At 50.3% G+C, this 27,696-nt stretch overlaps 1 long non-coding RNA gene across 2 annotated transcripts; it reads left to right on the top strand.

The window, feature by feature from the left end:
* The first annotated feature begins 10,402 nt into the window (after positions 1–10,402).
* On the top strand, positions 10,403–27,178 carry LOC139829536 (uncharacterized). 2 transcript variants are annotated; one of them, XR_011742049.1, is made up of 4 exons: positions 10,403–10,530; positions 10,624–10,753; positions 23,291–24,317; positions 24,589–27,178. It is a non-coding gene; the product is annotated as an uncharacterized lncRNA (long non-coding RNA). The 2 variants fall into 2 exon arrangements; XR_011742048.1 differs by having other exon boundaries at positions 23,291–27,178.
* Positions 27,179–27,696: the final 518 nt, after the last annotated feature.

Below are 27,696 nucleotides of genomic sequence, written 5' to 3'. Positions count from 1 at the left end.
CCACATATTGCTGCTTTGTGCCTCAGTGGCTTATCGGTCTAACATCACACGAGCACACAAGCCTACACCTTTGTACAGGTTCTGGAAAGCTCTACCAGTGTGGCAGAGAAGAGGGGACCTGACATTGTCAGTGGGAAAGGGGTGGACAGGGAGCTTCAGGAGAGGCCATAGAGAGGACAGGACTCAAACAATCCTGGCAGGGACGCAGGGACCGCTGCCCCAGTCACCGGATGCGTGGGCAGCATCTCTCACCAACGTCGGCAGAGAAGCACCCGACCTACCTGCTCCTCGCTCCCAGTCACTTACTCAGCCTTTTTAAGAAGGAGACTGCGTCCTGGTAGCCATGGGTATAAAACTGCTCCAGAACCTAAAGGGAGGAGGGGACAGTCAGGGCAGGTGGACCAGCCATAGGGGCCTCATGGCTCTGGGTACCTGTTATAGCAGCTCACTTGACATGTAGGAAGCTGAAAAATATACTGGAGGAGGGAGATGTTTCTTTTTGATATCTGTAAAATATAATTAAAGAACTGGAAAGTGAAAAAGGGAGCCGGGCTCTCTTTGGGACAGATGTTGTACTCCCCAGCAAAAGCAGAAATGGTGATCGTGGTCCGGGACACGAAGTCGTTTTGCCACATGCTGAGCTCCCCATCGGCGTAACGCTAGGAGAGAAAACAAGGAACCCTGAGCGTTCCTCTTTTCGGACAGAAGAGTGACATGTCACACGTGCAGGCATTTGGGGTTTATTTCCCACCCGGTCCCAGACTCGATTGAGGTACCGGCACTACAGAGACCCCCTCGCAGGGAACAGCCCTGACCGCTGTCCCATGTGCTCCAGGTGTCCACCCACTGCCTCCTCCCTTCCAGTTGAAAAACTGCTCTTCAATGAAGTTGAGGGAAAGTGCAGGAGAAAGGAGTTGAGCGCCCCACGGATGCTTGTGAACACAGCACCAAGCAACTTTGGTGGCAACCACAGGTATAAACATACTCAACGCCACCACTGCGGAAAGGACACAGGCTGGGGGCCCTTGGCTCGACCCAGGACGAGGTCTCCAGGGCACAAGGCTACTCACCACCCCTTGGAACACAGGAGGTAAAAACCCAAAGTACAGAGGGATGAAGCAGCTGCACATCACGGCCTGTGGGCGAGATGGAAACACGGAGGTGTCAGGGCACAGACCGCCCGAGCTTATCGAGCCATCGGCCATCCTGCTGCTTACAGAGCTTCGCTAGAATCCTATAAAATTCACTCAGCAAAAGAAGTTCACTTAGCATGACTTCTGCAAGATGAGAACCTTTGAACCTTCTGCTTCGCCACGTGAATAAAGCCTCAGAGTCTTCAAGCTGGGAGGTGAGGGGAGCTGGGGGACGCATGCGGGAGATAAGGGGAGGAGCGGGATGCATGCGGGAGATAAGGACCAGGATGGTGTCTGACAGAAGAACATTTTCATTTGCCAAGAACTTTGTTTCTGCAGCTGCAGGTGCAAAATGGCAACTGAAGGTCAGGACTTTGATTGACAAAAATGGAGAGATCTGATGAAGAACGGGGAGACCCCAGACTCTAATTCTGCAGTTGGCCCCGAGTGTCGCACAGGGGTGGGAACTGGGTCTGTGGGGTAGAATTGTCCAAGTGTTTTTTCTGCTGAGTGTCCCTTTTCAGAAGGTACCAGCTCGAGCTGCTCTACACTCTACCTTGGAAACAAATGGTGTAAGAAGGATTTCTGGGATCCATGCCTGAGTCCCTGCTGCGGGGAATCCAGGGGAAATGAACATCCCCAACAGAGCTGAGAAAAGGGCCATAAAAACCTGTTGCTTTGGGATGGAGGCTCATCTGCAAATGCCAAAATGGGGACCCACGGCTGGGTTATTTGCACCACCGACTATTGTGGACCAGACCGCATCTGGTACCCACAGCCAGGGTTGGAGAAGCAGGAAGGAAACCTGTGAAACGCCTCATTTTGCTCCCTGCATCCTCAGGCCCTGTAGGTAATTCAGTCAGGGGCTGACTTTTTAATTCGTTTCAGCTTGAGCCCCTGCCTGGCTTCAGAGGGCGGTAAGGAGGTGTCTGAAAGCCATGTAGATGGGGTTCTTAGGGACATGGTTTAGGGGTGCACTTGGCAGCGCTGGCTTAACGGTTGGACTCGGTGATCTTAAAGGTCTTTTCCACCCAAAATGACTTCACGCCCCATGTTCCTCCCACCTGGATGAGGTCGTCCCGCGAGGAAAAGCGCGACACCACCACGCTGCGCCAGTCGCGCACGCGCGTCAGGACCACGTGCAGCCTCCCCGACACCAGCTCGTGGGCGCGCGGAGGCAGGCGCCGCTCCAGCAGCTCCTGCAGCACTTCCAGTATTTTGCCTCCAGGAAAACATCTCCGCAAAGAGGTTTGCATCGCGCTGAGGAAGGAGAGCTTAATCTCCTCTAAGGAAAAGCAAAGCCATCAGTCCGCATCCCCTGTATTATTATCTATGTGCGTTCCGGGCTGTTCTACCTGTTAAAGGGACATTTTACCATCCTGGTAAATGCTCTTAAAGAGCCGCTATTTTCCTCAGGGCTGAAACTCTCATGAATAGACCCAGATTTTCCAAGGAGCTTCAATACTGCAGGACACAGAACTTTTTGTTTTCTTTTCCGATTTCTCTCCATTTCCTCCACAAGACATCTTAACATTTTATTTTGAGATACGGGCAAAAATTGACAGGAAGCCTTTGCACAACATTTCGTCCTGTTGCATCTGTGCCCCCTGATGTGTTTCTCAGGCCCATGACGATACCTTTCTTTCTATTTCATGCAGCAGCAATAGTGACCCTCTCCATATTCAATATTCAGCCATAGTGACCCTCTCCATATTCAATATTCAGCCATAGTGACCCTCTCCATATTCAATACTCAGCAATAGCGATCCTCTCCATATTCAATATTCAGCAATAGTGACCCTCTCCATATTCAATATACAGCCATAGTGATCCTCTCCATATTCAATATTCAGCCATAGTGACCCCCTCATATTCAATATTCAGCAATAGTGACCCTCTCCATATTCAATATTCAGCAATAGTGACCCTCTCCATATTCAATATTCAGCCATAGTGACCCTCTCATATTCAATATTCAGCAATAGTGACCCTCTCCATATTCAATATTCAGCCATAGTGACCCTCTCCATATTCAATATACAGCCATAGTGACCCTCTCATATTCAATATTCAGCAATAGTGACCCTCTCCATATTCAATATACAGCCATAGTGACCCTCTCATATTCAATATTCAGCCATAGTGACCCTCTCATATTCAATATACAGCCATAGTGATCCTCTCCATATTCAATATTCAGCAATAGTGACCCTCTCCATATTCAATATTCAGCAATAGTGACCCTCTCCATATTCAATATACAGCCATAGTGACCCTCTCATATTCAATATTCAGCAATAGTGACCCTCTCCATATTCAATATTCAGCAATAGTGACCCTCTCCATATTCAATATTCAGCCATAGTGACCCTCTCATATTCAATATTCAGCAATAGTGACCCTCTCCATATTCAATACTCAGCAATAGTGACCCTCTCCATATTCAATATTCAGCAATAGTGACCCTCTCCATATTCAATACTCAGCAATAGTGACCCTCTCCATATTCAATATTCAGCAATAGTGATCCTCTCCATATTCAATATTCAGCAATAGTGACCCTCTCCATATTCAACATTCAGCCATAGTGACCCTCTCCATATTCAATATTCAGCCATAGTGATCCTCTCCATATTCAATATTTTCTTTCCCCTCTGTGTCTTGGGAATCTACCAACAACCCCAAATGCCTTATTAGGGAGGGAAATTCTGTTTCTTACATTAAATATGCTTACCGCTAATTCAAATTAATAAGACGCGATGGCTTATTTGATAATGATACCTAGTCTGTTTTCTCTGTGCTGGTTAATTTACCCATGTTTACTGAAATAAATGGTCTTGCGCAACGCCAAAACTTCCAGGCACTCAACCTCTTCAGACACAGAACAAACGCAGCGCGTCGTCCTTACCTATATCACACTCACACAACACCAGCGTGGCTACAACCGCTCCTGACGATGCCCCGTAGATCCTGGACGCAGATTTCAGGATGTCGGGCGCCAAATCCCGCAAAGCAGCGACCACTCCGGCTTCATACACTATCAAGAAACTGCAGCCTCTAAACAGGATGGAGAAGGGTCCTCCCTCCTTTCCATTTTCCTCCATCCCCTCTGCGAACAACAAGCACTCAACCCACAACAAAGCGACTGCCCAGGACAAATTCAGCGGTTTTCTGTCTTCTACACCCCAGCAATGCTTCACTGTGGCTGTTCCCAACCTGCTGCTGCTTCTGACCCCACTCGTGCTGTCTTATAGCTCCTCTGTTTGCCACAGATCTCCAAGCCAAACAGCCCGTGAAAGAACAGCAGTGGGCGGAGGTGAGTGATGCGATGTCTTAATGCCTAAGGCCGCTCGTTAAAATGAAATTATGACACTGCAGTGTGTTTCTAAGGCGAAAGCCCCGCTGATGCAGGATGCTCCGTGTCACCCCGATGCGTTGGGGAAGCAGCCCAGGGCTGTGTGTGAGTCCTCCAGAGAGAAAAGCTCCTTCCCCGAGCTGGTGGGTGCTCCAGCAGCACCTTGGGGTCCCAGCCTGATTTTCCAGCCTCTTGGGATGTCAGGATCAAGCAACATTCCCTAGTAAACAAAAAGCTTTGCAAGATGTTGCTCAAAAGCGCCTTGCCCCGATTGTACCAAACCCCACCCAGGGAGTGGAGAAGGTGGTTGGATTATTAAATAAATCACAGCCCAAGCTGCTCTCCGGATTTCACAAGGTCAGGGCTTGAGGTTGCTTACAAAAGGGTGAAAATGCAGAGTCCAGGTAACAACTTGTGGTTTAACCCACCTCCTAAATGGTTGGGGGCTCAGTAGAGCAACAAAGGAGTAAAGAAGGGGGGAAAAGTCTGACAAACACGGTTGATGGACTGATTGCCCATCCAGAAATGCAAAGCCACCTTCGTCTTGCAGGCGGGTGAGACATTGGGAAAGTGCTACGGGGAAAAACAGCACTGAAAGCTGGGCAGGAGCAGAAGCAGCTGCCCAGCACAAACTCGGATAGATTCCTCTGAGATACGTGGGAATCTACCCAATGTCTCCAGGTAAGGAGGCTTCCAAAACCACCCAGGAGATGTTTCCCTCTCTCTCGCTGCGTGCTGGGGTAGCACTGGGTGAGTTTTGGGGCTGGATGCAGCCCCCATCTATGCAAACCCACCCTGGCGGTCACGCAGCGGCTGTGCTGGACACGCTGGTGCTAACAGGGCTGTGGTCTCCACTGAAACCCCAGCTCCCACTGTCCCAGCACCGTGGGCGCAGCGTTAATCCAGTTTACACCCAGCTCCTTGCACACACCGTGTGGAGTGTTGCAGATCCCGCTGCTGAAGCGCAGAGGAGAAAGAACTGTTGCCAGATCCAAACCTTTCTTTCCACATCTTCTGCAACACCAAAACCTTGGCCCCAGGGCTGTACCGTTCTGGCATCCTCACGCACATACTGGTGTGCAAGTCATCGCAAGAGAAAGACTTTGAGGAATTGATTTCTGTGGGACAATGAAGCAACCTCACGTCTTCTAATCAGATGTGGGGTTTATCAGTCATCGGGCACCAGCACATACATTGACAGACACATTAAATGTGTAGCGGATGAGCTGGTGCTGCTGTGCCCTGTGGAGTTTAACCCACTATGGGTGTGTTGCTTCCCACTGGATGTCCAGAAATAACATCCCCTGGAGGTGAGAAAAAAGCAAAAGGAAAAAGGACAAGCCTTTTTCACTCACCTGTAGCACAAATTATAATAATTCCCCTTAGACGGCAGCGTCTGGCTGCTCTAAGCGCATCACCCTGGATGGGGAAGGTTTTCGAGGCAGCATGTTGGGGCGGGAGGCAGCGGTCAGGCGGGGCTGAGCTCATCCCAGCTGAGTCACCTTCCTAATTCTGATTGTAGCAGAGCCCAACACTGATCTAAACACCCCGTGACAGCTGGGAGAACCCTGGCAGGGACAAACCCCGCGCAGGACCAGGAAGGATTTCCAGAACTGAGATATTGTCGCTTGCTGTTCGGAGCCTGTTTCCTCTCTTGGGGTGAGCGGGGATTAAACCTTGGCTGTGTCCTCATCCTGGAACAGAACTGTGCAAGTTCTGGCTTCTTGTTCACATCTACAGGAGTGTCCCCAAACCAAAAGATTCCTCAGCCTAGAGCCTGTGTCCTGCTGCCCCACACAACCCTGGCTCTCTGCCCTGCTGCTTCTGTGAATAATCTGATAATAAACCTGTGATGCTGCAGAGTCCAAACCAGCGAAACGGGGCATTTCCTGCAGTGAGAGACCAAGGATTGAGATGGAGAAAGGAATCGCTGTAGAAATTCAAGAGAACAGTTTTATTTTGGGTCGAGATCTTCCCATGTAACAGTCTAATCTTGGCAAAACCAGTTTATGTCTCTCTTTATCACCTTCATGCAAGCTGAATGCATTTTTAATTTCTGTCTAAGCCCATAACGTGATTAATTAAGGAGTTTCCTGGGCGCCTCCCCAGCCCAGCGCACCCAACCTGGAGCGTGAACAAAGGTGCGGCTCGGAGGGGCCTGAACTTGCCCACATGGGGGAAATGGTGGCCACGTTCACCCCACACCGCTCGCCCAGCTCACGCGTTGGATCAGCATCCAGCATCCCCCCGGGAACCAAATCCCTCGCTGCCTCCCACGATCAACGTTTTGCCACTGATTTCACTGAGAACCTTTATTATAAATAGGGAAAAAGAGAAAGATTAATGATCGATCCTAGACTTTGCCTTATAAATTGGTGTTTATGTGACTTTGGCAGCTCCCAGAATGTGACCAAACACACTTTTTTCCCCCTTTTTTTGCAACAGGAGTGCAGCACACGACCCCCCAGCCCGCACTGTGTTTAAGATCACAAAATCCCTTCCCCGGTCATGTGACAAGTGTCTCACCCAGGCACGTGACATGACGTCACTGTCTCCATCAGCCAGGTGAACCGTCCTAAGGACGGTGAAAAGCGCTGACTTCACAGGTGGCCTCTGACCTCGCAGACAGAATTAAATATGACACCAAAAAATCCGTTCACGGAAAACAAACAACCAACCAAGCCAAACCAAATACACCCTTTCCGCCCATTTTTCAAGGCTGCCGGCGGGCGCATGCGCAAGGCCCGCGTCTGCCGCGTCCGCCATCTTGGAGAAGGGCAAGAGTGAGGTCAGGAGGCCCCGCCCCCTAGGGTATAAAAGGCGGGCGGGGGCCGCGGCTCCTCAGTGCGGCGCTGGGCTGCGGCCGGGGGATGTTGCTACGGCGGAGGGATTGGGTCTTCTCTCCTTGTTTCTTTCTGTATATATTTTTTCCTCCCCTGTACGTTAGACCTCACTCTTAAGTTGCTCTGTGTGTATTTTGGTGCGATGAAATCTAAGTCTCATGTACACCAGCTCTTGGGGCTCCCGGGGCCCCCAAGAGGCCTCCAAGGCCTGGGGGAGTGAGGGATGCTTTACCTGAGGTTTCTCTGCACATGGAGGTTGTCTGTGTATTATAGTTGCTTTCCTTGATGGTGAGTGAACAAACAAGACTTAACAGGCCAGAAATGGATTCTTAGAATTTTTCTTATTTAGAGTTAGGAATAACAGCCCAAAAATTGAGGTTGAGCAAGCTCGGAAGAAGGTCATATAGTCAAGAGCTCCTGTTGAAAGTGGTGAAAGGTCAAACCGGGAGGCTCAGGCCGTGGTTCAGGTGTGGGAGTGGTGGGTTTTGAAAGGAAAGGTCTCTTTGTTTGCAGGAGGGATTAATAAATGTGAGTGGATGGGCCTGTGTGTCTCAGGGCTCCCCCAAACACTTGGCAGCAGTTGCAGACTCTGAAATGCAGCTGCTGGCGATGAAAGGCACCAGCTGCTTTGCTCTGGGAAGGGATGGAAGCTGCAGGGAGATTTCAAAATATTTTAGCAATAAGGGCTTCAGAAGCTTAAATAATGAAAAATAAATGAGTCTTTTCCCAGTTCTGAGCATACAGACAGGCCTGGCTTGGCCTTGGGGTGCGATGCTTTGCTGAGGGAGCGCCAGTTTGATGAGGATAAATGTCCTGCTGCTCTTTGTAGGTGTCAGGTGCTTTGCTGGTTCTGTTCTGGCCATTCAGCTCCAGCATCCAAAGTGATTGCAAACTCCTGCGGACACAACAGAAACAAGGCTAAAGCAATTACCGGCAAGTCTAAGGTCAGCTTTGCAGTCTTTAAACTATTTGTACTTAAATATGGCACTGAGCTCTCGGCAAACAGATGGTTTGACCTTCCTCCTGTCTGGCTTGTCGGAGCGGGTTGGGCTGCGAGTCGCTGAGTGTTTGTCTGGGAACAGAGCAGGGTGGCTGTGCCATCTGGCTCGTGGCTCTGAACGTGCTGGATCGCTCCAATTGTCACATTTTGGGATGGGTCCGGCGTCGATACAAGCAGCTCCCTGGCAGCACCTGCGTGGTTCAGAGCCCAAGCGATGAAAAGTGGCTTTTGGAAGGGAAAAGGCTCAACATGGTGTTGTCACGCTGTCGGATGCAGTCACGCAATCCAGAATAAAACCCTGCATTTTAAGGAACAATCCTGCAATGTCTGTGACAAATGTTTGGAGGAGACCAAATGGAATGAGTTTACCCTTATGTCCGTGGCATTTAAAAGCTGTGCAGCCTGCGTTCTGTGTTGCGTCATCACGCCAAAGTCAAGTAATTGATGGGCCCAGTAACAATCTATATGAGAGTATTAAATGCCTCAGGAAGATGAAAGAGGCCTCAGGAAGATGAAAGAGACCCCAGGGAGCTTTTGGCATCTGTCACTGACACTTTTGGGAAGGAGGATAATGCCGGTTGCTATGCGGAATTTGACCTGGGCTGGCTTTTGCAGCTGGGGCACGTGGACGAATCCTCTGGTCTCTAACAGGGTTGGGTATTTTCAGCTCGCAGCCCGTTTTGTGCCTCAGTTTCCCTGTTGTAAAGGAGGGATGCTGGAGGCTGTAGGCGCAGGGGGAATTGCAGCTGCGGATTTATGGAGGGACCCATCTGGCTGGGCTGGGTTGGTGCAATGTGGACCGTTCTCTCTGAATGAGAAAATGACTTGTTGATCAGATGGTGGAGTTAGGGGTGAGGGGAGGGGGTGTGCTCGGAGCATGGTGTGCCCAGGCAGCCAACCTCCCCTTCTGTCCCTGCTCTGTGTCCCTTTCTGGATGAGTCATGTCCCTTCTGTCCCTTTGTGTGGCCAACAGGAGAGACACAGGATTGAAGTGGAAATTTGGGCCATGCTGGTCTGGCCCATGTGGCACCAAAAGCCGGTTAGAGCCAAAGGTTCCTACTCCTTCTGGACAAATACCTTTTGTCTTCAACAGGCAGGAACACGCCGAGCCCCAGGCTGCTCCTTGCGTCCCTGCCCTTTCCCAGCTGTATCCCTGGGATAAACCACCAAATCCTGGTGTCCTGTGCAGGCAACACTAGCAATAAGGTTATGAAAAGGGGAGGGAGGCTTGAACCCTGCAGTGTGCTGGGTGGCTGGGAGGAAGAGCACACAGACACGCTTGGGCTTTTTCTAATCAATAGATTGATCAGCTTTTAATCCCGTGGGATCCCAGGAAAGCCCTGACTGGATGGAGGGAGCGAGAGCTTTGTCTCAGCCCAGGCCGGCCGTGCACGGGGGAATCTCCTGGTTCAGGGCTTTAAAAAGGTGGTCGATTGCAGGATAAAACAGTCGAGCCTGGTGTGGGTTGTTGCAGAACTGATAGCAATGCTCTCTTTTTTGGATGATGGTACTTGAAACCTTTAATTCATGTGCAGGAAATCTTCAGCGATGTGGTTTGGGGACAGTGGTTATCTCTTCAGGGCTCTGCAGGGGAAACAAGCTGGCGTGGGCTTGCAGAGCTGGAGTGGTTGGATTTCTGCAGAGCTTCACAAGAGGGCAGAAAACGGCTGCGGAAGCACGAGTGGCTCTGGAAACCTGACAGTGGCTTTCTGATGGGAGATTCTTAGGGACGCTCTGCTCTGCTCAGAGGCAGAAGTGTGTTGTGGCTTTGCCGGGAGAGCCGGTGTGTAAACGTGCAGTGAGAGTAAAACCAAGAGAAGCATCCCTGCTGTGAACACCCTGGGTGTAGCTTGTGAGCAGAGGCACAGGGGCCATCATCCCTCTGCCTCCTGGGGAGGGCAAAGGGGGATTTATTCCAGATACAAATCTGGGGAAAGTGGGAAAGAGACAAGAAGGGGTGGGAGGGTGTTTACTTGGGGTTATTGGAGGCAGGAGAAGGGGTGGTTGGATGTGGTTGTGTGGCTGCTTGTTCCCTCATTCAGCCCCTTTTGTCAAACGCTGCTTCTCCTGTTTCCAGCAGTTTCCAAGCAGAAATTGTGGTTCAGACCAATGCACTGGCCTGATTTTCCACCCCTGCTCTATTCCTGGTGAGCTCATTGCACCTTGGGCTCTAACTACTCAATAACCGGTTTCTCTGGGGTGAGTGTTGCACATTGTTTTCCTTTTCCCCACTTTTAAAGCAGAGAGGATGAGCTCTGGATATTTGTGCTCTCTCCGTTGATTTGTCTATAGGAACAGAGCCCAGGGCTCGCATCCTCCTCACCGTCCGTAACCCCAGACAACACCCAGCCCCTCACTGCGGGAGCAGATGGAGCCGCGTGGAGCAGACGGCGCCCCAGACGAGCTTATGGTGTAACCTCAGGTGGGAAACGCGCCGGGCTGCGAGCTGGCACAACGGGAGCGCTGCGAGCATGGAGCTGGGGTGCCAGGAATTAATCTTACGCCACTTCAGTGCAGCAAGAGCTGCGTCAGTGGGGTCTGGGGGTGGTGTCAGCAGGAGTGGCCGTGCTGCTGCGGGAGGGGGTGTGACAAGAAGGGGTCTGGAGCCTGGGGTGGCCCAAGGATAGGCACACTGAGATCTTTTTAGGAGTAGACAGTAATGGAGACCCAAATAATCCACTTGTGACATTTTTGATTCCTCTTGTGCTATATAAACTCAAAAGTCTCCCCGAAATTGGTGCTGTGTTGGTGTAAGCGTCACGTTCTTCGTTGTGCATATGGCCTGTTGGGGAAAGGCAGGAGGGCTCTTGGCGTGAACTAAACAAGAGCAAAGTCTTATCTCGTAAACTCTCGTCTGTGAGGTGGGATTTGCCAGGGATGCCCAGGGGAAGTGAAGAGCTGAGTTCAGGGCTGGTAGCACCTGGGCCACCAGTTTTTGCTGGTGGCAACTCTGGCCTGGAGATGGGACTTGCTCACGCGGATCTGCTTTAGGAAATCAGTGCCCAAGCCTTTAAAATAATTTACAAGCCAGCTTCTCTTTTCAGTGTTGTTTTTTTTTAAGGAACTAAAATTAAATCTTTAGTTGTAAAGCAAAATAAAAACACTGCCATCTTTCATTCCAGTTATTATACAGTAGCTGGCATTCTTTAGACAAAGCTTAAAATAACCATGAACATACCAGTGAAAATAAATGGGTGAGTCATGTTTGTTAATGCAGGATTAGAAGTATCGCTCTTGGCTCTCCTACTGTGTAACATCGCGTGCTCTCTCAGGCAAACACAAGGTTTTGGCCAAAGAAAATTTAGGATCCATCAATTTCAGGCCCTCCTGAATGGAACCTGCGTAAGGAGATTTTAAACAAGAGACTATTATTTGTTGATTTGTACAATCGCTTGCGCTGTGGTGTCATAAGCGCTGTGTAGTGTGACCTGTTAGTAGGAATGAGGCTTATGCCTTGCCCTTTGGCTGTGCAAGCCTGATTTTGGGGATTAAATGGGACAGCTTGCTCAAATACTCACCTGTAGAGCTGCTGTGACTGGTCCTGCTCCTGCTGTCCTCTCTCCTCCCTTGTGCAGGAGTTGGGAGAGGAGGATGGTGCCAGCATTGTGATTTCACAAGTTGTTCACGGGCTTCAGGCTGCACAGGGTCCATCATCGGCTCTTTGACTAAAAAGACCCCAAATTTCTCCTCTTTTTAAGTCTTTAAATATCCTCGTTCAAACGTAGGCCAGCAAGAGGGACTGCTCATACTTCTAGTCAAGAAAACAAGACAACCCAACCCACCAGTGACGGGTAGCACTGCCTGGTGCAGTGTCATTGCTCCTGTATTTCTAGTGTGATGCTCTTTCCTACATATTGTGGCTCTGGGTCCTGGTGTTGTGCTGGTGGGGACAGACACAGGCTGAGAACTACAGCCTTGGGGGGAGAATCAGGAGAAAATGACTGAAAGATCATCTCAGAGTGCTACTGCGTGTTGCTGACAGAAAGCGTTAGCATTCAGTTCCTGGGACAGAGCTTGGCTTCATTAAAGAAGTTAGTAGTGATGCATGTTAATTGAGAAGGAACATATTTTTGTTATTTATGAGGGAGAGTAATGCTTTTTCACATGAATATTTAATCAAGCACCCTCCTCCCCCTGTTTAGTTTCTCCTCCTTGTTTCAGTTGAGTTCAAGTGCGTGGAGCAGTTTGGATCCATGCGCAGGGTTCCCGCTTTCCCCCTCGCTTCACCCTGCAAAGTTAACAGGAGCCGGCACCTCGCGGTGAGCAGCGTCTCGCAGAACAGGAATTCATCCTCTTACTGCAATAAACTGTGATTGCGTCCCCTCTGCTGTGCAACAGCCCAGAAGTCACCCGAGCTGTCTCGCCAGCCAGCCTGGCGTCCCCAGCCCTGCCGGAGCCTCGGGTGACTGTCAGCACGCAGCGGGCAAGGTTATTATGGGTGACAGCACTGTCACCCCTCTGAGACATCACGCACCAGGGCTTACATTTGCTGGAGACAATAAATGACCCACCTCTCTATTTATTTTTTAATAGAGAGAATGGTCTTGCTGTTTAAAAATCCTGCCTTGGCTCTACCAGGAGCCAAGGATTTTTGGGCAGTTTCCGCTCACTTTTCTGGCAGCGCATTTTCCTCGTGCCGCGGTGGGGCTGGTGGGCGGCTGTGTGCGGTGCTGCACCGAGGTGGCTCTGATGGGCTTTGGCAGCGCGGAAGAGCAGCCTCTGACTCCTTGCCAAGTGTTTTCTTTCTGTTTCACGTGGTTTGGCTCAGTTGTAAACCCCAGAGGTGGGAGCAGCCTGAAAAGACTTTCAGAGAGGGGAGTGTGTGTGTGGGGAGAGTCTGGGTGTCCCTTCACTCCTGTTTCTCCTTTGGGGCTGTGCTAGGGTTTAAGTTGTCCCCGGACCCCCCATCCCAGGTGGTGCAAATGCTCGCCATTTACTTCTGACGTTTTTGGGGACAGATTCCCATAAAGCATGGAAGCCCCTGAAATCCGGGGGAAATGGTGAAGCTGTCTTGGCTGATAAGAACTGCAAGCTTTTCTGCGTTGCATTGACCTCTTTGTGGTTTGCAGACTGGGGTGCTGGATGACTGAGTCTCAGGAGGGCTGTGAGGTAGAAGGCTGAGATCACACCCAAATCCCACAAAAACCATCAGCACTTTTCCTGCAGACTCTGCAAGGCAGGCAATACAATTTTGTCCCATTTTATAGCAAAGTCTAACAGTGAAAACACTCGACCGGGAAGCAGAGGTTGGACCCCAGCCAGGAAGAAGTTTTTGCCTTGAGGGTGGTGAGGGCCTGGCCCAGGTTGGCCAGAGAGGTGGTGGATGAACCATCCCTGGAGACATCCCAGGCCAGGCTGGACGGGGCTCTGAGCAACCTGAGCTGGTGAAGGTGTCCCTGCTCATGGCAGGGGTGGCACTGGGGGAGCGGGGAAGGTCCCTCCAACCCAAACTATTCTGTGTTTTATGGTATCATAGCTTAAACACCAACCTGCTTGCTGCTCATTGACTGGTTGTGTTAGCACTAGCTGTGGGACATGGGAACCTCCTCCTCCCTCCGTACCCCTGCAAGCGTGCACCGCGAAGGGTTTCATGTAGGAAATAGAGCAGAAGGAATCGTGCATAGCATGTGTTCCTTCTAAAGATAGCACGCTGTGCCTTGCATCAAGGATCCTGCCACACTCGGCATCCACAACAAGTCCATCGCGCTCCCTTTGCGACGGATCTCCTGGTGCGCTGGGAGGATGCCAGACCTGGAGTTCCTGGGACTTTTCCATCCTGCTGCAGTGGACTAGAAGATGTATACATGGAGTATCAAAACGTGGGCGGTGATCGTGTCACTGCAGGTGTGGTTTGGGGGGTCTGCAGTACTACTGCTGTAAAGTGGGGTGCATAGAATGGGGCAATTTCAGCCTTATCTGAGCCTGGCTGCGTCACCAGCACCAATATGCAGCCTCTGGCAGAGCGGAGCAGCAACCCAGCCCTGTTTTATGGCCTTGATGTTGCCTGATGGCCCCATGTGTTGCTTAAACCAGCTCCAAGGCTATGGTAACATGTCCCCAACGTGCTTTTACAGGAATAGCTTGATTTCCCGGCCTGAACCCTGTTTTCTCTCGCCACCCTGGGTATCGGTGTCGTGCTGGGGATTCCCTGTGCGCAGAGAACTCCATGGAGTCTGGCTGCAGGCACCGTCGGGCGGCCGGAGCAGATGTAGGATCTGGACCCGGGATTTTGATGGGATTGTTCAGCACGTTAAACCCAACCGTGCTCGCTCGCCCCAAGGTCCACCATCTGGCACGCCGGGCCTGAGCTCGCTGGGCTGTTGCTGTTGAGAAGGCCGTGGCAAAGGGGGCGGGAGCTGGGGGAGGCGTTTGTCTTCAAGATAAGTCTCAAGCTGTACCAGTCGTGAGTCTTGGGTTGCCGTGTGTAACCCTTCATCTCTGCCATTGCAACAGTGGAGGGTCACAGGGTGTCTCTTGCTATTCACCACCCTAGTTTGCATTAAAGTCTGGAGGATCTGGATATTTTTGGGACTTTACTGTGGTTTGTGGTGTCCTTGTGCAAGGTGCTGTGGCAATATGTAGTCCCTGTGAAAAGCTGTCCCTGTGGGAAAGAAGGGAGCAGGAGCTAACCCTCCTTTGGCAATTAAAGGGAAGAAAATATCTCATAGTTCTTCCTATGAAAATCCCCCATATGCCCTGCTATTGCAGAGCTCTGCCTTCTCCTGTGGAGCAGGATGAGGCTGACAGCTTTGCAGCGATCAAGAAACCAGAGGGAGAGAGGAAAAGACAGACAGTGTACATGGGGGGAAAAAAAAATCACGTCAAGTCACATTAAAGCAAGAAAATCAGTTGCTGCAGACCTGAAAGGAAAGCGGTGTCTGAGGTGAGCTCTCGTGGGGTTTGAAACGTGTCCAGCCGTGCTGGCAGAAGGGATTTGCATTCTTCATGTGGCCTCGGGTGCGCTGGATGGTGTCACGCTCTGTGCGTTTTGAGAGCCTGGGTGTCGAGGTGGGAAGGGAGCTGTGGGATTCCTTACGGGGGACGTGCAGGCTGGGGTACAGCAGAGAGCAGGAGGTGTTGGAGCACACGGGGGGACTGGGGACATCCCTGGGGTGTCTGCTCCATCAGCAGAGTTATTAACTTAATTCTTCCCAGCAGCAGTGCTGCACTGGGGGGACTGGGCATTACTGGGGTTCCCTATCGGGGTTTACCTGCATCTACCGTAAATTCTCCCCTAGGCTCCATTTTGGATTGATTTCTGGGTTTTAGTGTTTACCATCACCTGCCCTCCCTGCCTCTCCCTGCTGCCATCCAAATACCAGCACCGCTGCTCTTCATCCTGTTTTTTTAATGCTTGGTGGTTTTCTGAATCCAAATGTGGTGCCACAAAACTGCGTTTACCAGAGATTATCCGAGCTGATCCCCTAAATGTGGGTTTACTTGGTTATCAGAGGCAGGTTGGTGTTTAGGGCTTTTTCCTTTGCTCTATCAGGTCTGCCAAGGGTTTGTGGGAGCCCCAGATGAAAGGATGGGCTGCTGGGGAGACAAGTGATTTCTTGTTTTTAGGATTATTTTGGTGAGGGTAAGGAAAACAGTGGAGGTCCCTGCCTGGGCTTCCAGGTTCAATAGCCCTTCTTTTTACTTTCCTGTCTCCACAACCCCCAATCACTGCATATTTAGTAGAAGAATTATTATTAAAAATAAACAGAACCATGCTCACCAGAACAGGGTTAACCACCACTGGGCTGAAGTCCCTGTTGACAGGATTTTTAAGTTTCCTGAAACAACACGTGCTGCTGCTCTAACACTGTGGGTTTATTGTCCGCTTAGTTTTGCTTCTGCGTTAATAAACCTCCCGAAGGCCAGAAGACAAATAACTCCTGGCCTGGAGGGAGCTCAGCACAATGTGTCTTCTCATGGCAGGGCTGGTGGGGCACAAAGCTTCCCTCTCTGAGTTCAGCTGTGTGTCCAGGTGGGTAGAAAGCAAAACAGAGCTGCTGGAATCAGGATGGGAGCAGCAAACTCAGAGTTGGGCACCGAGTTCTGCGAGTGGTTTTGGGTGGTGGTCTCCAGGTAGAAGTGGTTGAAGATCTAGGTGATGATGTCCCTGCTCATTGCAGGGGGCTTGGAGTAGATGAGCTTCAGAAGTCCCTTCCAACCCTAACTGTTCTATGTTTTTAAGATGCTGTCATCAGGCACCAGTGACACCAAGGGGTGATGGAGGCTTGTATGTTACTGGGAACTTGGTTCTCTCACCCCTGAGGAATCACGATGGGATGGGATGGCTGCTTTCTCCATGGCTCGGTGAGGACTCAGCTTGACAATGTGAGCGTTGTTCCCATTGCACAGCTGAACGTGTGACTGTGCTGTGGTGGAGCGCCCGTCTCCAGCTTCTCCCCGATGCTGTGTTCACACCGCTACAGATTTGGAAAAAGCAAAACACCTCTCCAGCCGTCACACAGCAGCACCTTAAAATAGAGGCGTGCTGGTGCGTCACACACACCTGGGGAAGTGATGTCGGCCAGGCGCTTGGGTCGGGAATAGATCCTGCTGCAGCCTGAGCTCTGGAAATGGGGAGAATTCAGCTGTCTTTGTGCAATTGCAACTGAAAGGAGCTTCTGTTCAGCTCCCCAGCAGCTGTGCCTTGCTGGGCAAAGGGGTGCATGTGGTTTAGTGTCCCGGACACTGAGGTCAGGTGTGAGAGATCTGCCTGTGGTTCCTGATGTGAGGCTGCTGGAGGAAACCTTGTGCCTCAGTTTCCTTTCTCTGAAGCAAGTTTAACGTATTCAACTGCAGCTTTTTGGAACAAAAGTGGTCTTTCAGTGGTTGCGTAGGGTTTGGGTGCAAGTTCTGGCACAGCCAGGCTGCCTGATACTGCGTGACCGTCATAGACATCCCATCAAGGCAGGGGCCAAATCGAAGGGTTGTGCCAATTCAGCCGTGTTGCAGAACTTTGCAGAAAGGGTTTTTCTCAAAGGCCTCTCAGGCTTTGGGGAGTGTGTGTTTGAGGCAAGCAGGGCTGGCAACAGTGCTTCGGTTTGTCTCCACTTGCTTAATGGAATTTATAATCAATTTTCTTAACAGCCTTGGGTCTGAATGGCCTCCTAAGGACTTGAGTTCTGGAAGTGCCAATTCTCCAAGCGCCCTAGGAAGAACAAAGGCTTGTCGTTCTGCTAGCGGCTCCCTTTGCAAAGCAGAAAAAACAAACCTCCTTCTCCCAGCTGTGCCTGTAAAATGAACAAAAACCCAAGGTGCAAAACATTTTGTCCCAAATCTTCTCGTTAAGGATGTTGGTAGAAATGACAGCCTTTGAATAGGTCTCAAAGTGGGCTGTTAGGGCCCGGAAGCATGCAGCTGGTGCCTTATACAATGGAAAATAAGCCGGCTGGCAGCAGGCGAGCTGTGGGGTTACTGATGAGAAATGAAAGATGGTATCGGCTTCCTTCAGTGTTTCCCTATCAGCTGCTGCAGATGGACATATGGAGTTTCACCACCTCCAGATAACGCGGAGGTTAAATAGACATTTCTCTTAGAGGAGAGCATTCTTCAAATTGCAATTATGCCTGGGAGGGAACAAAGGCTTGTATCCGTCAGATATTTCTGCAGTGGGGAGATTTGCATCTGATTTTAATGCACGCGGCTCTGTAAGAGTCTGGCTGGGAGCTGAAGGCGTCTGGGGAAGACTTGGGGAAATCAGTGAGGTTTTCTCCGTTCTGGAAAACATCTCCATGCTCATCGCACACACGCACCCCCAGGCACATGAGCAGAATCTGAGGCCTTGGGGCTCTGTGTGTGTGTAGGGAGGTGTCTGGATATGCAGGTGAAGGGATCAGGTGGGGTGTCTGTGTGTCTTCACAGCCTCCCTGAGGACAGACATCCTGGCTAACGAAGCAGAGAGCCGTGTCCTGTGGCATCTGTGTTAAAGCAGCGCTGATAACCAGGGGCAGCAGGTTTTCTGGATGAACTCGTTACGCTTGGCTGAGCTCCAGTCCCTTGGCCCACAAAGGTTGGTCTTGGAGCCTCAGAAGTGAACCTTCCTGTCCACCTAGTGATGGTTAAAAATAGCTTTTTTTTCTTCTTACATATTTATGGTTGGGTCAGTGTGAGATGAGGCATGAAAAGACCACCCAGGGGATCCTCAGCTCTTTGTCCTTTGCATCGCTCCTGGGTGACAAGCGTTGCGGATGGGGCTGGGAGCTGCTGGGGCGGTTTTGTCCCCCAAACCCCACAGCTCACACCGTTTTCAGTCTCCAGAAGCGAGAGAGGGGGAAAAAAAAGGGAACAGATTGTGAATCTGAAGCCAGGATTTTTAACTCATCACCTGGGTATATGCCTGCAGGACTGGAAAATTCACAAGCCTAATCCCTGGCTTTCCTAGACGGGGAGTGCAGGGGAGCCTGTGTAGCTGGAGGTCAGCAGAGTGGTCTAAATAGAGCAACGCAGAGATTATTAGGTAAAATGGAGAGACTGGGGATTAATGCAAGAACCGGGAAGGATTTGGTCACTGCTGAGCTTGCTCTGTTTGGATAACGCGTGGAAACGCTTCCCGAGAAGAACGGTGCAGCATCTTCGTGGGATGTATCAAATGTAATAGCTTCAGCATCGAAAAAATGGAAGGAGACAAATTAAATCAGCAGCTTTGGCTGCACTTGTTCTGTCTTTCCACCACCTGGGCCCAGTTGGTGTTAAGATAGGGTAAGAAACATGCTCCTTGACCTCAGATGGCCGTGATTGCTGTGTTTGCTGTGGGATGGTGCTGAGGGCTGTGGCATGTGAAGTGAACATAAAGTGTTCTTCTGAAGCAAAATTGCTTTTTTCATTCAAAAATCTGCGTCTCAGAAAAAAATCAATCAGAAAGTGGGCTAAGCTGTGTGTCTGGATCTGCTAGGCTCAGGCGTCTTGCAGGATGCTCTAACGAAGCCCAAGGCACTGGCTCATAACCTGCAAGGCACAGCTGGATCTCCAAGCTGTGTCACCTTCCCAGGTTGTGCTGGAGGGGACAGCTGGAATTAAGGTCATCTCCTGTCCACAGCAAGGGGCCATTGATTTGTGAGGGGGTGGAAGGGGAAGCTTCTCTTTAGGAGAAGGTTTCTAATCATTTGTGCTCCTAAGCTGAGCATGTGCAGCTGGGACTTGGCTCTTCTCAAGATCTGGGCTCTGGGGAGGATTCAGGATAAATGCTCAGTACAACAAGCAGGAGCTGGAATCTGTCTTGACCCATCCTTTAACTTAAAACAGCAACCCCCATGCTGGGGAGCTGATGAACATCCCCCCTTCATCCTTTTCCTTCTCCTTGGGGTGGGGACACACTCCTTGTCACCCTGAGAGGGATGTCCCCACCGTCCCTGTGCTGTGTGCAGGGACAGCTTGCTGGGAACACATGGGACACTGTTCCAGTAGCTGCACACAGACCCCAGGGTCACACCACCTGTGTCACTTGGCAAAATGAGAAAGCTCAGTGAAGTCATCGAGAGCTGTGTTGGGTATCCCCAAGTGTGGGATTTGGCCCAGATAATCCATCTGCCAACGAACGCGTTGCAGCACAAACCGCAGTGATGGCGATGCTGTATCAGCGTTGGAGCCTCCCGGGGGGCTGCGTGTCCTACATAAGCCACCGAATGGCAGGAGGAGGTTACGTGACAACCTACAAACCTGCTCTCATTCTGGGTGACACCTGGGGACTCGCTGTCCAGGCATTGTGACACCAACACCAGCTGTGCACGTCCACAGAGGACCTGGCCCCTTGGACCTGGGTGCGGTTTGCCAGATACCAATGAGGAACCACCACTGGAGCACATTAATTTCTGTGAAACACACCATCCACGCTCCCCGGTGTCCCAGTTATCCTCCGTGAACCCGCGTGTCCATGCACACAGCTGCTCCATTGCTGGCCGAGGTAACCAACTTCATTTTCCATCCAAAAACCTCTATAATCTCGCTCGAGATGCTCTAAATCCCATGTTTTCACTGGAGAAGGACTCTGTGTTTGCAGCACATCCCTTAGAGCTGGATATGAACCAAGTTTTCCCTTTCCCATTATTTCTATCTTTGTGTTTTTTTTCCTCCCAGTCTTTTCTGGGGATTTCTAAATAAATTTATAAGGATGGACCAAACTTGGATGAAATCAGGATACTTCATTCTGTTGTTCATTCCTAGGAAGTATTTTATGTAGCATTAGAGTTCCCAGCCCTCACGTCCATGGGGGTGAATATTGGGGTCCCCTTCAGAGGAACAGGAGGACACGGGTACTCCCAGCCCAGCAAACTCATCTTTTACCCGTGATATTAGAGCAAAGCAGCGTGTTCAGAGCCTCCGAAGGAAGAGAGGCTGGAAAGTGGGAGCAGCGGTGCCCCCAAAACCCCGGCTGCCCTGTGCCCTGGATACAACAGGATTGATCAGCCGGGGTCTGCATCCTGGCACAAGTCTCTTCTGTGCTTTCCCCCAATACATCCTATTAGTCATCCTTAATTATTCAGCTCTACTTGAGCAAAACCTTGTCTCTGTCTTTTTTTTTTTGTTAGCGTGAAAACCTGTATTTAAATATGAAGGAGTGGGAGGTATTTTTAATCCCAGCTGGATAATTCCTAAAACGCACAGAGGTAAAGCCTTAGCAGACAGCTGCTATGAGGACGCGCTGTTATGTTTCTCTGCTGCGTTGTGTGTGCAAAGCCGGACTTGAGCGCTGCTTAGGCCGGGCTTTGCCCTGCTCTGTGCCTCCTGGACAGCAGCTGGGTCCTTCCTGCGAAGTTTTGCCGCTGCGTGCTGGATTTGTTGCGTGTGTAGGGATGTTGGTGAAGCCTTTTGGGACGTACGTGCTTCGTCTCCACGTCGCCGCTGCCGTGGGTGCTCGGTCTCGCCCACGCGGCTCATCTGATGCCTCTTCCCCATCTCAGCGTTTTAAGCTTGTTAAACTGCACGGTGTTTGGGAGGCGGGGATGTGTTGTGGCTCAGCAGAGAGGGACAACAGAGCTGCAGCCACTTCTATGTTGTGGTGGCAAAGGGGCTTTTATGGGGTCAATTCAAGAGAAGAAACTTGTTTGTTTTGGGGCTGTTTCTTGAATAGCAAGAGAGAAGATGTTGCACAGCTGGGGACACCCAACAGTGACCACAGAGCTTTGTGAAAGGAGCCAGACATTAAATACTCTCTGGGACTGAAGTGCCACATGTGCCACTTTGATAGGAGGGTCCTGAGCTCCGGGAGGGTTAAATGACTGAACCAAGGACAGGCGGGAGGCAGTGGCAGAGGCTCAAGCCTTTCTCAGCCTCCTCCCCACCCTCATCTTCATCACCAGGTGCCTCTCCATCCCATCACTTTGAGCTGGGGAGGCTTAGTCTTGCCTTGTAATCTTGATTTGGAGTTTCATTATGAATTACTTGAGTCTCATGTGCCGTTTTAAATTGATTCGTTATGCTAAGTACTTGCCAAACGCATAATGAGGGTCTAAATCGGTCCGTATGTAACAAGGCAGCGATTCAATTATTCCAACACTCACGCTCTGACAAAAGCCTCAATTATTGCTGTCACTTGCATTTTGGGACCTTCCCGCACACATACGTACAAACACACACACCAAATCCGTTGGAGGCACTTTGTGCTTTCTGGCACCCGCCCCATTATTTATTATTATTATCATAAACGTTGCTATTTTCGGCTTCCTCGCACACGAGTTCGCCCTGCGGGGATTTGCGTTCATGAGAACGGGAGCAGCTTTGGGGGGATTGCTGCTCTGTCTCTTCCAATCCATTCACAAAGTCTGTGTGGCAGCTCTTAAAGACCGATGGCAGAAATGAAAATGAATCAAATGAAGGGGCTGTTAGCCACAGCACATCAAAGAGAGCCTGAAAGCCTTCAGACCATCCAGCGGAAAAAGCTTTTATCTCTTTCTAACAAATGTTAGAAATCCAGCCATAACCGTGATGGGCTCTGAGACGCCATTAGGGTGGTGTAAATAATTATAATTGCCATGCTAATCATGTCTTCCCCAGATTTCAGGGCATTCCATGAAGGAAGGACCTGCGACCCGTTTTACAGATGAAAAGATGGAGGCACCATCACCTGAGGGCATTTTGGAGCCTCAGCAGCAGGGATGAGACCCTTTTTCCCCAAAATTTTGAGCATCACTTTGGGAAATAGTCCCCAAATCATCTGCTTAATGAAATAATGAATGATGGGCTGAACCAGACCCAGATATGGGTGCTGAGTTGAGCCTCCGGGCTTTTCCATGACCCTGATTTGCAGGGCTGAACATGGGGCACATGTTGCAGAAATGGGAGATTTTTGAAAGATAATAATAATAATACCTTGTGTGGGGTTTTTGCAATTAAATCACCAAGATCCCCGTTTCTTAGGAGGGGTGTCCCATAGCTTTGCTCCAAGGGGAAGCTGCAGAATTGTGTCCCCAGGGTGCTGGAACCTGCCCTGGGTCCCACTCCCACCAGCATCTCCTTGTGTTCCCATCGCTCCCTGGCCAAAACGGCCTTACCAGGAGCAAAAGCTGTGAGAAAAAGGCAAAGTCAACTATTTCCTCTCTCTCTCTCGCCTGTTCTGGGTCTCATTTTGTGCTTCCCCAAGAGAAGAAGGGGAACAAAGTGGAGAAAGCACAAGAGTTGCGTTATAAAAAGAAATAGAAAGCAAGTGGCAAACAAAGAAATAAGGTCCAAGGAGAGAAGGGACTTTCAGTCATTTTGGGGAGACTTCTCCTTTTAAGAAGGTCTTCTCGAGTTTTCTCCCCTTTCTTGCCATCTCCAACCTATTAATAATTCAGTGATTTATATCTGCAGCACAACCTTCCATCTCGGGAGTCATTTCTGTTTGCAATGACTTTGGTGAATTAATGCTGGGCGCTGCTTTTTGAACCGAAATTAATTCCTTCGTGGAATGAAACTTTTCCCTGATATTCACTGATACTTTTTTTTGATGTGTTCATTTATAATTGGGGTTTCTTTCTTCATTTTTTAGGGGAGGAGAGGAGCAGCGAGACTGTTGCAGAGCAGCGTTTTCTGCAGGGTGAGCTGTGGAAGCGAAGCAGCCGTGAGTCAGCATCCTCCTGCCTGTGCCACAGCCGAGCTGTTGCTGGGGTTACTGTCACAGGTGACAGCGCGGAGCAGCCTTCCCGTGTCCCCAGCCTGAGCTAAGACCTGTTTTTCCCAATATATAAACGAAAAACAACCCACCAGGCTCCAGGAAGCCTCCCCCTCTCCAAAGAAAACATCCCCAAATGGATTACATTGTCATTTGAGGCTCAGAGAAATGGAAAAGAGGAACGTGGTGGCTTTTCCTTTTGAGGTTGCGTAAGGAAAGGCGTTCGAGAGCATCTTGCGCTAATTGTTAGCGGATCTCGTTGGTTATTAGCAGCTCTCAGCAGAATGATGTCAGTCAGCAGAGCGAACACGTTCACTGTGCACCCGGGGGTGATGTCCTGGCAGGACTGTGTCACCCATCACCCAGCATTGCACCCCTTGTTCCCCATGGAAGGGCTTAAAAAGACACAAAAGCGACTCATCCGCCACCCCTCGCCCCGTTCTCGCTGGGTTCCTCCTGCAAACGCCCTGTGACAGGCGGGGATTTCCGAGCGGGTGTCCAGGGTTTCTCAGAAACGCGCTGTACAAGGAGGGGGATCCCGGAGGAGAGGGGACGTAGCTTAAGAAAGCAGGAAATCTGCTTATAAATATAGCCCAGGGCTGAGCTGGGGGCCTTGGGCTCTGCTGCATCCCCCCTGTGGTGCTGCACAAATTCCCTGGCTGCAAATTGGGGCTGGTTTGGGTTTAACAGCTGGAAATTCTTCCCCTTGCCCACCAGGAAGCACCAAGATGCTGCTGTGCAAATGCATCTCCCTGCAGAAAATGCCTCTCCTGTAATAACATTATGGGGGAGGGAGGACTTGTCATAACAAACCAGTGCCCAGCACCGGTGATTGAGGATTAAACTCATGGTGAAGACGGGGAGGACAGACAGACAAGAATTCCCCCTGGATTGCCAGCAAGAAGTGAGTGATGACCATATTAGCACTTAATGCATTGTTTGTTCTTTCAAAGCATTATCCAAACATTAACTTAACGAACTTAAGCAGGAAGCCAGGGCTGCCGTGATGTGTTTTGCCTGGTGACCTGTGCAAGTTTTAATTTTCTATTGAGCTATTTCCTTTCAAACCGAAAGCCTGAGGCCTGTGTTATGGAGCATCCTTGGCTTTGTACCATGGCTCCCTCCTTTTCCTTCCACGACTTTATCCAACTCTAATGGAAGTTTGATTGTTTCAGAACAATTATACCACGGAGAGTTTGCTTCTGTTTGGCAGAAGGCAGAAAGCGATGGCTGCATCGTCAGTTTTCTGCAGAGGCAGCTTGAAAACCGTTATTAAAAAGAAGAATTTATGGTAAGAAGAAATTGTGGATGGCCAGCTCGATGAGAAAGTCGTTCTTTATGAAGTTTCTGATCATCACTGTGCAGGTACCGTGGGAGTTAGAAAATAAGTCCCAGTTAAGCTTCTTGTAGAATCATGGAAACCTTTAGGTTGGAAAAGACCTTTAAAATCATCAAGTCCAACCGTTATTGCCCTAAGAACATGGTTTTTAGAAACAAAAAAATCCTATGAAAGGCTTTTTCTGTTCCTTCTCGGCTGTCCCCTTCCCATCATCTTCCCCATTTTAACCACCAGCAGTTTCACCTCCGGCAAAACCTTTTGTGTGATTTTGGTGGAAACCAGAGCGCTTCCTCGCTTTGTTTTTTTGGGGTTCACATAGTTGTGCGGGGGCTGTGGGTCCCCAGAGCTGGGTCTGGGTCCCCAGAGCTGGGTCAGGTTCCCCCGGTCCCGCCGACCCTTTGGGGACTGGGATGCTCTGGGGGACAAACATGGCTTTCCAAGACCTGGCTTTCCAAGATTTGGCTTTCTGAGACCTGGCTTTCCAAGACCTGGCTTGTCCCCAGTCTGAACATAGCACTGTTTGTGTTTCTTGTTCCTTCCTAACACCAAACCTGCCAAATGATGGCTCTTCCCCAACGATGCTGAACGTGTGTGGGTGATGGCAGTCGTGTCTCACTCGGATACAACGTGACGGCAACGCGTCATCCCTCGTTATTTGCTCCCGGGCTGCATCAATCAAACTCCTGCAAGCTCACATTTCACCTCTCTCCTCTCTAACGCAATGTTCACTGAACCAGCAAATGAAAAGTCACGGAAAAATTGGAAAGATTGGGGAAAGGCTGAGAAAACCAAGAGACAAAACAGGGTTTGAAGGTCCTCGCCTGCTTTCCAGGCGGCACAGCGGCTGTCACGGGGCTCCGTGCTCGGCTCAGACAGCTCCGTGCCTTCGGGAAACCTCCTTCTTGCCCAGTTTCCACCCATCTCGTTGCTGGAGGCCGCGGTGCTGGTGCCAGGGCAGAGAAGGGTCCTGGCCCAGCTCCCCAACACAGGAAAAGTCATTTCAGTGGTGCCATTTATTTTCTGAATTTAACTGGCTAAATAGTGGGGGAAAAGGTGAAAAGAACACTCTCTAAAAATAAAGATTTTAGCCTGTACAAGGGCTCTTTGTGGCACAGCAGCGACTTAGAGATTCTCCGCTATTTCTATGCAAAGCAAAATACTTAAGGACAGAATTGTGCAGCCAAGTGGAGTTGGACACCGTTTCACCTTGAATGTCTTCAGCAACCTCTGAAAATTCAACTTAAAACACTGTTGTGAAGGAGCAATCCTGTATTTTAGGGCAAACCGCCCCGAGCACGTTCATTGAGACACGGGTCACCTGCCGCTCCTTCGTAATGAAAACGCAGTAACGTTGCCCCGTTGTCTCCCTGGATTTGAGGTTAAATTGCTTTGTCAATGTAATCTTAGATCTTAATGAACAAATAATGGGGTGCAACAGGAGCTGCGTCAGAAGTCCGGGCGTATCGTTTCGCTGTCATTGTGAAGGCCTTGGAACATGATCCCCATTACAGCGGAATGCACATTAACGTTGTTTGGCCACCATAATCCCACCCGGTTAATCACGTTTTTAGGATATTAAAATAGGTCTAACTCTGTCCTGAGTTGTAACTCCTACATCCCCAAAGGGCTGGATGGGATTTAGCTCAGGCAGCTCCGTTAAAGACGACGGAGTCACCGAGTCAAATGGCCGAGTGATGCAGAATAATTTGGCTGATCTTTTTCAGCCACCAGCTCTTGGCTTTGCGGGCCAGTGCTCTTGCTAGACCACAGCATCAGCTCCTGTCCATGCTTGGTTATTTTGGGTTCATGGTTCAATTTTCACTTCCCCTCATCTATTAACAGTAGATGAGTAGATGTTCTCTAAAAAGTCGTTCTGCCTGCAGTAGTTGGGGGATCCCGGGGTGTTTGGGGTCCTGTTGGGCTTGGTGCTATTAAAGGAAAACATGGGTGAACTCTGTGAAGCTCACAGTGATGCTCTTGACCCGAGCTGAGCGCTGAGCAACCGCAGTGTTCCGACAGCGTTGAATTTTCCTCCCTCTTCCATATTTCAGTCTCTTTCTTATTTTTGCAGCCGTGAGCGCAGCGAGAGGCTTCTGGTGTAGGATTTAAATAGACTGGAGGTGGGAGGCGAGAAATATTCTCTTAATGTACAGATGAGAAACTGAGGCACGGAGAGATGGGAGGATTCACCGCACGACTGAGTTACACCCGGAGGCTGGGGAAGGCGAGGACGGGAATAGGAACCGTGTGCTCCAGACTCAGAGCACCACATTCATCCTGGGAATTCCAGATTCAACTCCCGTCCCTCTCTCTGCCTCTCTGGGTGGCGTTGATGGAGAATTTGTCTTACTGCAGCTGTTACCCAGAGATGTCACCTTCATCTTTTGTGGCGAAATGGGATGGGATGGGATGGGATGGGATGGGATGGGATGGGATGGGATGGGATGGGATGCCTGATTTCTGGGTGTATGTTGGGATAGCAGATCTGCTCTCCTGGACCAGTGTGAGCCTCGGGGATGCTTCTGCAAAGGAGAGGGAGAGGATGGCGGGACTGCTCAGTCTGGAGCCACAGGTCACATCGTTCAACTTATTCCCCAACTGCCAAGCAAGTAATCGTAATTAATCAGGGATAATCTAGAGGGGAAAACCAGTGGAAGGCTATAGGGAGGGCGAGCAGCCGAACCTGGCTGGAGGAAGAAAAGCAGAGCAGGGTTAGAGCATCTGTTCATCTGTTTTAGCTGTATGATGTATGTTTTAGCTGTATAACATATGGATTGCTTCAACCTGATCTTGAAAAGCTGGGTTGATGCTGCACTGTCGGATGCCAACGATCCTCTGCAGTCTGTCTGCAAAGGTTTCTGGCTGTGATCAGTGACCCAAGTGACAACCTCGAGCCTTTATCTGTGGTTGTGTCCCCGTTATTTGCAGCAGGGGTAGAGCTCCC

Source organism: Patagioenas fasciata, chromosome 21, assembly GCF_037038585.1.
Source record: "Patagioenas fasciata isolate bPatFas1 chromosome 21, bPatFas1.hap1, whole genome shotgun sequence".
Classification (NCBI taxonomy): Eukaryota; Metazoa; Chordata; class Aves; order Columbiformes; family Columbidae; genus Patagioenas; species Patagioenas fasciata.
This window is presented reverse-complemented; position numbering and strand designations above follow the sequence as displayed.